This window comes from Telopea speciosissima, chromosome 7 (genome assembly GCF_018873765.1).
Source record: "Telopea speciosissima isolate NSW1024214 ecotype Mountain lineage chromosome 7, Tspe_v1, whole genome shotgun sequence".
Taxonomy (NCBI): Eukaryota; Viridiplantae; Streptophyta; class Magnoliopsida; order Proteales; family Proteaceae; genus Telopea; species Telopea speciosissima.
In genome coordinates this window covers 29912065-29924656 of record NC_057922.1, presented here as the reverse complement: position 1 = coordinate 29924656, position 12592 = coordinate 29912065, and the positions used below count along the sequence as shown (strand labels likewise).

Here is a 12592-nt window from a genome sequence, read left to right as displayed (position 1 = left end):
ATTTACCTGCAGCCATTATGCGGAGTTCCACACGATTCTTACTGCCTACCTCACAAATATATTCGGGATATATTTGATTTCAATAAACTGAAAAATCATACACCTGTTACCCACGGTGTGCGGTGTGCGATGTGGAACGAATTTTACTCCTACCCTTCCCACTACTCTCACGAAGATCTCGAAGAAAACTTGCTTCTTTCACTATTCCCACACCACCCAAGCCCCCATTTATTTAGCTACAATGGTCTTTTTATTGAAGCTTCAAAATCTGGATTCACAAGACAAAAACCACTATTCTTGGAAGCTTAAGAGAGATTGAGGTTGCCATAACAGTAAACGAAAAGCCCCAACAGAACTAGTAGCAATAGTGCAATGAAAGAGGCTTATTGACCTCTCCCGTAGCCATGAAAGTTGCACATAAGGCCCACCAAATAACTAACTAAACGTTTAAAATTATACCTGGATGAACACAAGATAGATGGAGAGAAAGAGAGATTGGAGAGCACCGTTTGGAGAAGATGTGGAAAATTTGAAGGATTTAAAAAAGGGGTTTTAGGTTAACATCGAGAGAACAAGGAGAATTGCGTAAGGAAGCAACATCGATGGCTGGGGATCGCCAAAATGGCTAACAATCGGAGGGTCCATATTTAATAGTAAGGGGTTCACACAGATCGCTGGCGTGGATGGGAACCCTGTTTTTTTATTTGGCTTTTATACACGAAGTACCAAAATTATCCCTCATTTTCACAATAAACAAATCAAAAAAATGAAAAACAAGTCGTACTGACTGCGGTAGTTGTAGATCATTGCTTCGCAGTTCGCATGGACCCACACTTGCATGAATATGCATTTGTAGAGGTGTCAATTGTTCGGTAGACCCGAATACCCGATCGAACCCGCCCAGTTAAAGCCCGTATCGATCCGATCATTAAATGGGTCAACCGTAAGCCTACTATACAATTATAATGCTTATGGTGTTGGTTTTAGCTTTGTGGCTTCTACGAATCGTAATCACCTCCAATTCTTGCCTGCTCGAGTTCCCTCCAATACCTTAAATAGGAGTGGAAATGACACCTTACCCACTGTCCAAACACACTGCCCAAGGTAGGGTAGGGTGGTCATTTATGCTCTTGTATGAGGGATTGGAGGGAATTAAAGCAGGCAGTAAATTGGAGGTGATAAAAATCCGGCTTCTAGGGGTGTCAATTAGTTATTTTGGATTTTTAACCAAAAAAAAATTAAAAAAATGGTTAGTTTGGATCGATTTGGATTCAGTTTCAAGATCCGATAAAGGTGTGTCGGTTTTGGTTTCTCTTATTAGTTCAGTTGGTTTCAATTTCTTTTAAAATCGGTTTGATATCGATTTACCATACAAAAATATTTCATTAATATGAAAAAAATATGTTTTGTATTGACTTTCAAAATGGTATCGAGTTATATTGGTTTGGATTCGGTTTCGGTTTGATTTTCTAAGATCAGTTTAATGCAGTCCAGTTTTGATTCGGTGTCACAAAACCAAAATCCGAAACATGATCCCATAAATTCATATTAGTTTTAGTTGGTTCAATCCAACTTTTGACAATTCTAGTGTTGCCACAAGCCATTAAATAAGGAGAAAACAAAAAAACTAAGGCTATGTTTGGTTGCCAAAAAAATTTTGCATTTAAAGGGAGAGAAGACATATAAATCAATCAGTGTGGCATTAATTTTATCTTATTGTACTTTTTCTTTGCTTGACCTCCAAATATAACCTAAGAGATCAAGTTACCGGTAAACTTCAAGAATTTGAAAGCTCAGGCCGTCATTTAAAATCAGCTTGAGTTAACCCTGAGTCCCCTTAGTTGGACCCAGGCCCGACCCGGCCCTGACTCAGGTCCAAAAAAATCCAACACTAACCCACCCTCAAGGTCAGGCCGGGCTGACCCTGATTGGCCCTGATCATGGGGGAAAGGGAGATCTGCATGGGCTGGCCAGGCTGGGAAGAAGAAGAAGAAGAAGAAGAAGTAGAGGATGAGGAAGAACAAGAAGAAGACAGGGTTGAGTTGGGCCGCGCCAGGCTCAACCCAAGGCCTCAACCTTAACCCGGCCTGACCCTGACTCAGGGTAAAAAATTTTCAACTCTGACCCGTCCTCAGGGCCAAGGTATCTCAACCTACGCCCTGTTCGGCTCAAGGTGGGCCAAGACAGGCTCGGGCTATCAGGGCCAAACTTGCACCCCTAGTTTGAGTAGCAAATTCTGGCCAACACCATAAGCATGGTTGGTTTCAGACCTTGAATAAAGTTTGAGGGTTCACCCATATTTTACAACGAGTTAAAGAAAAGAATGAAAGACAAGAAGTAAGTGTAGGGTTTCATCTAACAAGAAAAAGACCCTTTTTTTTTTTTTTTGGAAAAATTACGATACCATCTCATGAGGTTTCTATTAAATATACAATGACCACCTGGGTTTTTAAATTAAACAGTCGTACCCCTAAGTAGCCGGTGTTAAATAATATAATGTAAAATATCAATTTTACCCTCTTCTAAGATCATTAACCAAAAACAATTTAAAGGACACAAAGACCCCTTAACAATTAACAAAATGAGTCCCGTCTTCTTCAATCGACCAAAGGAGAGGGCTTTTGACCATTGCTGCCACCATGGTTGCACCTCATATTTCCAACTCTCAGCCCATGAACACCATCAGATGCCATAAAATAGACAACCTGATTCGTAACCACAAAAACCCTAGAAATTTTGTTAAATAAAGTATAATACCTTTTCGCTTGCGATTTCAACTTCCCCGAAATCTTGAAAAAATAGAGACCACCTTCGCTTGAGATCAACCGGGGTGTTCTCGAATTCTGAACTAAAGAGTGCCGCAATCGAATCAATCACAATCAACTTCACTAGTAATTTTGAAGGTGGGTCTGTGAGTAGAGCATCAATTCTGTCTAATAGAAGAAGTAATTCTTCAGCACAGTGAACGGCACGAACAAAGGTGAAATCACAAGGATCTTGAGAGGGGGGGGGGGGGAGGTAGGGTTGAAATCACAATGCAGGTTCGAATGGGGGGTTCAGCAACCAAAGACGATTCAATTACGGACTGTTAAAACCATTCAATTATTTCCTAATCCCTTTGTATCTGCAAATATCTCAAGAGCATTCCTGAAGAATAGAATGGGGGTTTCAGCAACCAAAGACTTGATCGCAATTCACCATCAAAATTAATTGAAGAATAGAATCCAATTGGAACCATAGACGATGTCTTGTGAAAGTGGATGTCCTATGAAAATGGATACCAACCACTACATTGTTAAAATGAGGAGAAGAATGAATTATTTTTTTGGATGAATATATTTCTACAACTTTTTTATTGGGCATCTTCCAATCCGTTCTACTCTGTTTATTATTCTGAAAAAATGCTGCAAATCAAAGCAGAAAATATAGTTTAGAGAAATTGAATCAATAAAAACTGGCTATGTAAAGTAACCATGTTAGTTTCAAACAAATTTTCCCTAACATAATAGATTAGTCTTTAGTTGATATTTCCTATTTCCTCTAAATAATTTTGGCACCAATCCAATCCAATCAAATTTAAAAATTGAAATAAAAAAATTCATCTTAAAACACAGTGTATATTGGAAAACAAAGCGTAGGAATATACTTTAGGGAGAACATCGAGAGATAAACAAATCAAAAAATTATCCCTCATTTTCCAAAATAAACAAATCAAAAAAGTGAAAAACAAAGTCCAACTATTTCCGTAGGCAGTAGTAGACCCAGTAGTCCCATTTGGGGGGAAGAACCGTCTTGCTACGGTTTGGGCCTCTAATTGCATAGATATAGGGTTAAAATGAGAATTTGTTCTAGTTCCATCAGTTCCTAATTGGTTGATAGATCTAGAACCAAATCAATAAACTATTCAATGGACTAGTTTCAGTTCCGAATGGGTTGGTTCGGACTACAATGTACATTCAGACACTATTCTATCTAGAGAGATTTGAGAGAAACTGTCACGCCTAAAAAAAAAATATATTTTTTTTGCCAACAAACAGAAATCAATATATAAAAGGAGCAGGAATCTATGGCTTCAAGCCTTCTCAGGATCGACTCCCTGGATAGAAGACTAGAAGTACTCAACACTATTTTCCTTGATGTTGAAGTGGAAATTACATACTCTGTTCCTCAAACTCCCCTGCTCATCAATAATTCCCTTGTTAATAACAGTCAACTGTCCATGCACATCAGGAGCCAAACCAGTAACCAAAGGCTCTGCCTTTATCACAACATCAGCAAGATATTCCATCTGTAGAATAAGTGTAGGGCCCATCGTGTCTGAATAGATGTCCTCATGATTTAGTATTACTAGTGAGCAACCAAGTTCTGAGGTTAAGGTGTGACAGTAATTGCAGAAAGTCTATGACATTGTTTGAAGTGCCATTAGCAGCTACCTCCATAAGAGATATATCATCAATCATAATGGTAATGCAGCTGTTCTTGTACTCAGGCGAGGCGAGGTACTAACAACTTCCAATGCTTTTTGGATTTTCTCATACAAATCAACCACTCGATCTTGATCACTGTTTCCTACATCTGCATCTGGATGATCCAGCTTAAGCATGTCAAAGAAAAAGAATCTACCATTATCCCTGTGAGTGACTAAGTTGCAACTAAGTTTTCTTCAGATGCGCTCGTAGTGAGAAAAGGGTTGTGCAAAAGCGACAAAGAGCACTACACCATAGCTGTTGGGAGATAGGGAACGTTTTATCAACTGGTGAAGAACGAAAGCTCCACTGGTCTCAACGCAGTCCTCAATGAGTACGACTCTCCCAGTATGTAAATCCACAGTTGCATTGTTGAATCTTAGGGCTTCATCGAGCACATTCAAAGAGTGATCCATGTCTCTTCTTCAACGCTGGTTGAAAGATTTGAAATTGGAAAAAGCTCAAATCCGCTGGCAGTTGAGAATTGAGAGAGATGACTACAGTTTTTGGCGAGGACAAAAACATGAAGATGATGTGTCTAAGCTTTATCACATAAGTGGAAGACCAGTTTTCCACTCAACTCGCCTTCCTGAAACCCGGTGATTTTGTTCCTGTTACACCTCAATTTAAGAAGGATAAGCTAAGAACATAAGAACAATTACCTAAGTACAAAACTGAAGATGTTATTGAAGATAGCAAAGGAATTACAAAAGAAGTTGACCTCCAAGTGTCAGTTGACTCCATGAAGAAATGGAGAAGAGAAAGAAAGAGAAGACTACAAGACATAGAAAAAAAAACTACAATCATATTTCTTATGCCCCTATCCTTCAAAGCCACTTACCAAAAAAAATCCTTCAAAGCCAAACTTGCAAAATATGCTACAAAACTGGAAATATTCACCATTTCACTTCTGATATAAAAGAAATGTACAAGGAGGAAAACTAAGGGGTTTGAAGACATATATTACTATTTTCACTTCACTACAACCTGTTGATATACCTATCCAATGAAAAGACTAAAATCTCCAAAATCAAATGTGCAGTACAAATAAAGGATTGAAGCCTAATTTTACTTTGCTACAACATTTGACATAACCTATTGATAAACCAATCTAATAAATAGATTGCCATTTCCAAGATCAATTATACAATATAACTCCACATCAATGATTTTTTTTAAAAAAAAAATTAGAAACTATTTCATATAACATAATCAACAATATTTTATTGACATCTTCCTTATATGTACGATCGACCTCTCATGAAGAACTGCTCCTAATAATTATGGCACCCAACTAATTAAATATAAAGATTGAAATAATAAGCCATAGAGAAATTATGTACATTTTATAACTGGTTGTAAAAAGAAAAGACCCAAGTCACTCGAGTTCCAGCATGCAAGACATTCAAATGGCTCCAACATTCACCCTTCCCGACACCACCCAAGTCTCCATTTGGCCACAATTCCAAACACATTTCAACCCCAATGGCTTTCTTGATTGGAGCTTCAAAACCTGAGTTCACCAGACAAAAAACCAACTCCTCCTCAGCAAGAAGCTTAAGAGGGATTATGTCGAGAGGTTGTGTTAGCAGTAAAAGAACAGCCCAGCAGAACAAGCAGCAATAGTGCAGTGAAGGAGGCTTATTCACATCTTCCGTTCCGTAGCCATGGAAGTTTTTACATAAGACCCTCCAGACAACTAATTAAAAGTCTACAACCATACCTAGATGAACCAAACATGAAGAGAGAGAGAGAGAGTAATAGGGGTGTCAATGGGCTGGGCTTGCCCTAAACCCTAGCCCAAGTGATCCCAATCCTAGAGGTCTTAAATTCGATCTAAGCCCAGCCCGGCCCAGCCCTGCCGGGGCCTAAAAAACCCTCGACCCAAGCCCGACCCTGTCAGGGTTTACCATAGCATGGCCCGACCCTGAATGGCCCTGAAAACCATAAATACTCAATGACAAATTAAGTAACTAATTAAACACATCAAGTTCCCTAAACCTTGAGATGATCATAGAACCTTTTCCCTGACATGTACAAGTTTTATTCAATTAAGGATACAAACAAGATATCACACAGTACAACTGCATTTTACAAGGTAATGGTAGAAAGTAATTATGGTGCAGTTTAATTATCAAGTCTCAATAATATATAGTGATAGAGCTTTGTTCCTATTCATCTCCTAGTTCAATGCATAGTAACCCAACCATGTCAAAGAAGGAACATGCAAAATATAGAATGGATGGTAGGCGAACATGTGCAGTACACATAAAACCGAGCCTAAAGGCCATGATAGTGGCGCAAGAAGTTCAGAACACCTTTTCACCACTGGGACACAATTATCAATAGGTTGGTTCATAGTGATACATGAACCCGTCATCCATTAGGGTTCAGAGTTCAGACAGCAAACTGAAAGAAGTGAACTTGTGCTAATTAAGACATAATGATACAAGCAATGAAACATAATGATGCGAGCAATGAAGCAGAAGCTACTGAAAGCTCTCTACGTCGGAGCAATAGGAGGAAGCGCAGACCGATAATTCTAGTGATGGAGAAAATACCAATTCAAATTAAATGAACTCAAAATGAAGTTAATGCATGGATCAGAAGTACAAATTTTCCATTTTCATCCATTAAATAATATTTAAATTCTTGGAAAGTATGTTTTAAATTGTTAAATAGTAAATATTTATTTACCAAAATCTGATTATGAGTTATTAAATAGTAATAAGATGAATAAAAATTCGCAATTTTAGAGACAGTCCCAAAAGGACCCAACGAATTTCTAATTGAAATTAGGGGATCCCTTTCAATTGATTCTTTTGTCACATTGTGATATTTCAAACCATTGAAGGGACCCACCCAATGGGTCTACATCCATCCCTGAATGTCGTCGGGTACTGTTAACTTCCCCACCATTCTTGTAACTATCACCTCTGTGTAACAGTCATTGTCAGTCAGTTGGAGTTAGTTACAGTTAGTTGTTCTAATCAGTTGCAGAGTTTGTTGCTTGTTAACCGATTGACTATAAAGAGTAGAGAGGTTCAGTTTGGGAGGGCAGAGAGACATTTTAGCTTCTATGATTCTATCTCCGCTGTTCTTGGACATTCCTACCCTCGAAGTAGTGAATTGTACTGCAACTTACATATTAGTAATACCATTCTTTAGAGATTTTACTTGGTTATCTCAGTAGTCGTATCATTTGGTGCTTTCATTGATCCTCCTGCCATGGCTGAAGGTACCAGATTCCATCGGGTCGAGGAGTCCAAGCTCTTGGGGGTATGTATTTGAGATTTCGTATTGCCCAAGTAAGGAGAATGTCGTCGCCGACGCTCTTTCTCGGGTTTCACCTCAGTTCTTGGCTGTTTCTGCACCTGTATTTGATTTTCTTTCACAATTGCACTCCGAGCAACAAGACAACCAGGAACTTCAGCTTCTCTGTCAATAGTTGGTCGCTGATCCTTCTCACTTGCCTGATTATATGTTTTGGGATGGACTTCTATTTTAGGCAGCACCTTGTAGTGCCCGACGACTTGCCTCTTTGTACCAAATTCATGGAAGTGTATCACTCCACAGTGTAGGGTGGCCATGCTGGGTTCCTTTGCATGTATGCTTGGTTGGCAGCAAACTTCTTTTGGTAGGGAATGTGGCAGCAGCTTAAGCATTTCATAGCTCATTGTTTGGTTTGCCAACAGGTTAAGGCTAATAACACCTCTCCTGCTGGCGTCCTTCAAACACTTCCGATTCTGGACCAGGTTTGGGTGGATATCGCCATGGACTTTATCACCGGCCTACCCATTTCCAATGGGACATCGACAGTCACGGTGGTGGTGGATCGACTCACAAAGTACGCACATTTTTGTGCTCTTTCCTGTCACTTCACAAGTGCCATGGTTGCTGCTCTGTTTGTCTCATACGTCACCAAATTACATGGAATTCCACGTACAATTGTCAGTAACCAGTGTTAGAATAAATCGATCCGAATAGGGACAAAATCCCAAAAGCCAGGATCTCCATAGGGCGTTCAAGAACACAATCAAATAAATAATAGAAAATAGGGATAGAACCACTGACCTTGTTTCGCATCCATAGTGATGATGATTGCAGCGGAAAATAAAGAACAAAGATCTAGGTGCTTCCCCTCTATTCCCAAAGTAACTGGCCTGATGAGAATACCGAATGCGCAGGGACGACGAACACTAAATATCTCCCTCTCTTTCAAGAATGCACTCCTCAATAGTAATTGAGAATAATAAGTTGTGATGGGTAGAGGGGGGACCTAGCTCTCCTTATATAGTAATCCCTATAAGGTCTGACTCATCACAGTCCCAATAGGAATCTATCTGGCCCACACTAAGCCAGTCCACATTAGACTTCTAATATAACTTAATGACCCCACTTTATTAGACCAAAACCCTAATTAGCCTGGTTTAGGGATTTAATTATGTCCATATAGAATTTTATTAGAACTAAAATTCTAACATTCTCCCACTTGGACTTACATTAAATTCCTTATTTTTAAAAGGATTTAAAAACAGTTTTGACCAAAACAAATCACAGGCTAACAACTCTTTAAGAAAACTTTATGTGCACAATTTTTAAAATAAATTGGTCTAGAGGTCATATTAGAAAGTCAATCCTATCCCATAGAGTTTTAGACACCAAATCATGGCGGTAACTGCATCTATGATCAAGCGACACAGAGCCTTCCATGGTCACGAGAGCCCTCAACTCTACTAACATGGATGCAATGTGGTAGTGTGGCAACGAGATAATACTCACGCAGTGATTCCTTATGTATTATCCGTTTATCAGTCCAAAATTTCTCTTCTTTAAGTGGCACAGGCTCACTAGAGAAATAAACTTCGTGATTCTAACGAATCTGTATGTCTTATCAGAAATAACTCGAGTTATACTTTATGTGTTACAAGACATACCTTTAGGCTAACAACTTAATGCCCCAGCCTTGCTTAAGGTTAACACATTCCTTAAGACTTTAAAATCAGAAATATATACATCATGTCAATAAATAAAACACTCATGTGTTTAAAAGAAACTGCATGCAATGACACCTGATATGTATATAAATCAAAGTTTACCATAAGGTAAAAATACAGATGAAAAGAAACTTTAAATTACAATGAAGCAAAATAAAACAAACTCCCACTAACTAACCACATCCCATGATGCAACTAAGCCCATGCCCATGACATGTCTCTCAAAAACACAAGGGCGAAGACCTTTGGTTAGGGGATCTGCAACCATATCATCTGTACTAATATGCTCCACTGTAATGTCACCTTCCTTTACTCTCTCCTTTATGGTCAAATACTTGACCTCCATGTGTTTAAACCCTCTAAGTCCTTTATTATTGTTTATAACCAATATAGCAGAGCTGTTATCACAGTATATCTGGATGGGTCTATCCACAAAATCTACAATAGTCAACTCCTTTATGAGATTTCTGATCCAAATAGCCTGAGTAGCAGCCCCATAGCATGCCACAAACTCTGCCTGCATAGTCAAAGTGGTCACCAATGTCTGCTTTTTACTCTTCCATGATACTGCCCCTCCTGCCATCAAGAAAACATAACCTGATGTGGATTTCCTATCATCCTCACAGCCAGCAAAGTCAGAGTCTGTATACCCCACTAGCTTGAGTTCAGGAACGTGTCTGTAAGTCAGCATATAATCTCTTGTCCCCTTCAAGTACCTCAATACTTTCTTAGCAGCAACCCACTGACTAAGACCAGGATCTGACTGATACCTGCCAAGAAGTCCCGTCACAAAAGCAATATCCGGTCTGGTATAGACCTGAGCATACATGATACTACCAAGTGCGCTAGCATAAGGCACCTTCTTCATTTCATCCCTCTCAGCTTTATTTTTCGGGCACTGTGTCGAACTCAGTTTGTCACCCTTGAGAATAGGAACATTCCCAGGTTTGCAATCCAGCATACTGAACCTCTCCAGAACACGATCAACATAAGCCCTTTGAGAAAGACTTAATAAACGGCGAAAATGATCCCTATGGATCTCAATCCCAAGAACAAAAGAGGCCTCACCAAGGTCCTTCATGTCAAATTCCCTAGATAAAAGTTGCTTTGTATTATGCAACATCCCTAGGTCACTGCTTGCAAGTAGGATGTCATCCACATACAGAATGAGAAAACAGAATTTGGTCCCACTGACCTTGTGATATATACACTGATCCACTTTGTTTTTCATAAAACCAAACGAAGTCACAACACTCACAAATTTCGGATACCACTTTGCCTAGAAGCTTGTTTGAGACCGTAGATAGACTTCTTGAGTCTACACACAAGATGATCTGAATCATCCACTGCAAAACCCTCAGGCTGAACCATATATACTTCCTCATCAAGATTGCCATTGAGAAAGGCGGTTTTAACATCCATCTGATGCAGCTCCATATCAAAATGAGCTACCAATTCCATGATCACCCTGAAGGAATCCTTCGAGGAGACTGGAGAAAAGGTCCCATTGTAGTCTACTCCCTCTCTCTGAGTGAATCCCTTGGCTACCAGCCTGGCTTTAAACCTCTCAACTTTTCCTTTGGAATCTCTTTTGGTTTTATACACCCATTTGCAACCAATGGGCTTACAACCTTTAGGTAAATCAACAAGCTCCCAAACATCATTATGTTTCATTGATTGCATTTCATCTCTCATCGCATCTATCCACAAATCTGACTGAGGACTAGAAACAGCGCCTGAATAAGTAACTGGATCGACCACACAACCAATATCATAGTCATGTTCTCCCAGATAGACCTCATAGATAGGTGATATAGCTGACCTTCTCTCCCTGGTGGATCTCCGTAATGGTGCCACTACTGCCTCAACCTGAATCTGAGGAATCTCAGCTGGAACTGCATCAATGATAGGATCCTCAACCGCATCCTGAATAAGAGGAATCTCATCAGGTGCTACATGAATGTCGGGGACGGTATCAATATCAGGCTCCTGAACTCCAGCAGGTGTAACCAATGGCACAGTATGCCCCACATCAGTCTGAATAGGTAGAAGAATGGGTACCGATGTACCAACCATGTGACTATCTTGAACAGATCGAGAACAGTCATTCTTTTCGGCCACATCAAATTCCGAAAACTTCATTGCGCGACTCCACAATCCTAGTGCCTCCGCAGGGATTATAAAATTTATATCCCTTCGAATGATCTGGGTAGCTGACAAAGTAGCAACGAGTAGTCTTGGGATCCAACTTGTTTAAAGTTGGATTATACAACTTCACTTCTGCAGGGCACCCCCAAACTCTAAGATGGTTTAAACTGGGTTTACGACCGGTCCATAACTCAAAAGGTGTAAGAGGAGCGGCTTTAGTAGGTACACGGTTAAGGATATAAAGAGCAGTTTTCAAGGCTTCACCCCATAAGAACTTAGGTAAATTTGTCCTACTAACCATACTCCTCACCATGTCCATAAGGGTACGGTTACGCCTTTCGGCGACCCCATTTTGTTCAGGACTTCCTGGCATAGTAAACTGACTAACTATTCCAGAGTCCTCAAGGTATTTGGCAAACGAGCCCTTAAGCTGTCCAGCATCGTCATGTCTGCCATAATACTCACCCTCACGATCAGATCTAACAATTTTAATAACTTTCCCTAATTGTTTCTCAACTTCAGTCCTAAAAGTCTTGAACTTGTCAAGAGATTCAGACTTTTCTTTAATTAAGTACAGGTATCCATATCGGGAATAGTCATCTGTAAAAGTGATGAAATAAAAATTTTTACACAATGTGATTGAATAGGGACCACTGATGTCAGTGTGAATGACCTCTAACAGGTCAGAACTACGGACTGCAGTTTTCTTCTTTATTTTGGTCATCTTTCCCTTACAACAGTCTACAAAAGTTTCTAGATCACTTTCGAGAGTAGGCAGGATGTTAGACTTTATCAGTCTTTCCACTCTTGCCTTAGAAATATGACATAGCCTCTTATGCCACAATGTGAAAGACCGTTCTTTAGGTAAGGGTCTTTTAGAAACAATACTTTCAACATTATAGGAGACGTAGATATCAGTGGGAGACAAACACAATCTGTACAATCCGTTGGACATAAAGCAGGAACCAACTTTAGTTGAAT

At 39.6% G+C, this 12592-nt stretch overlaps 1 pseudogene; it reads right to left on the bottom strand.

The window, feature by feature from the left end:
* Window positions 1-4086: 4086 nt before the first annotated feature.
* On the bottom strand, window positions 4087-4929 carry LOC122669118 (annotated as a pseudogene).
* Window positions 4930-12592: the final 7663 nt, after the last annotated feature.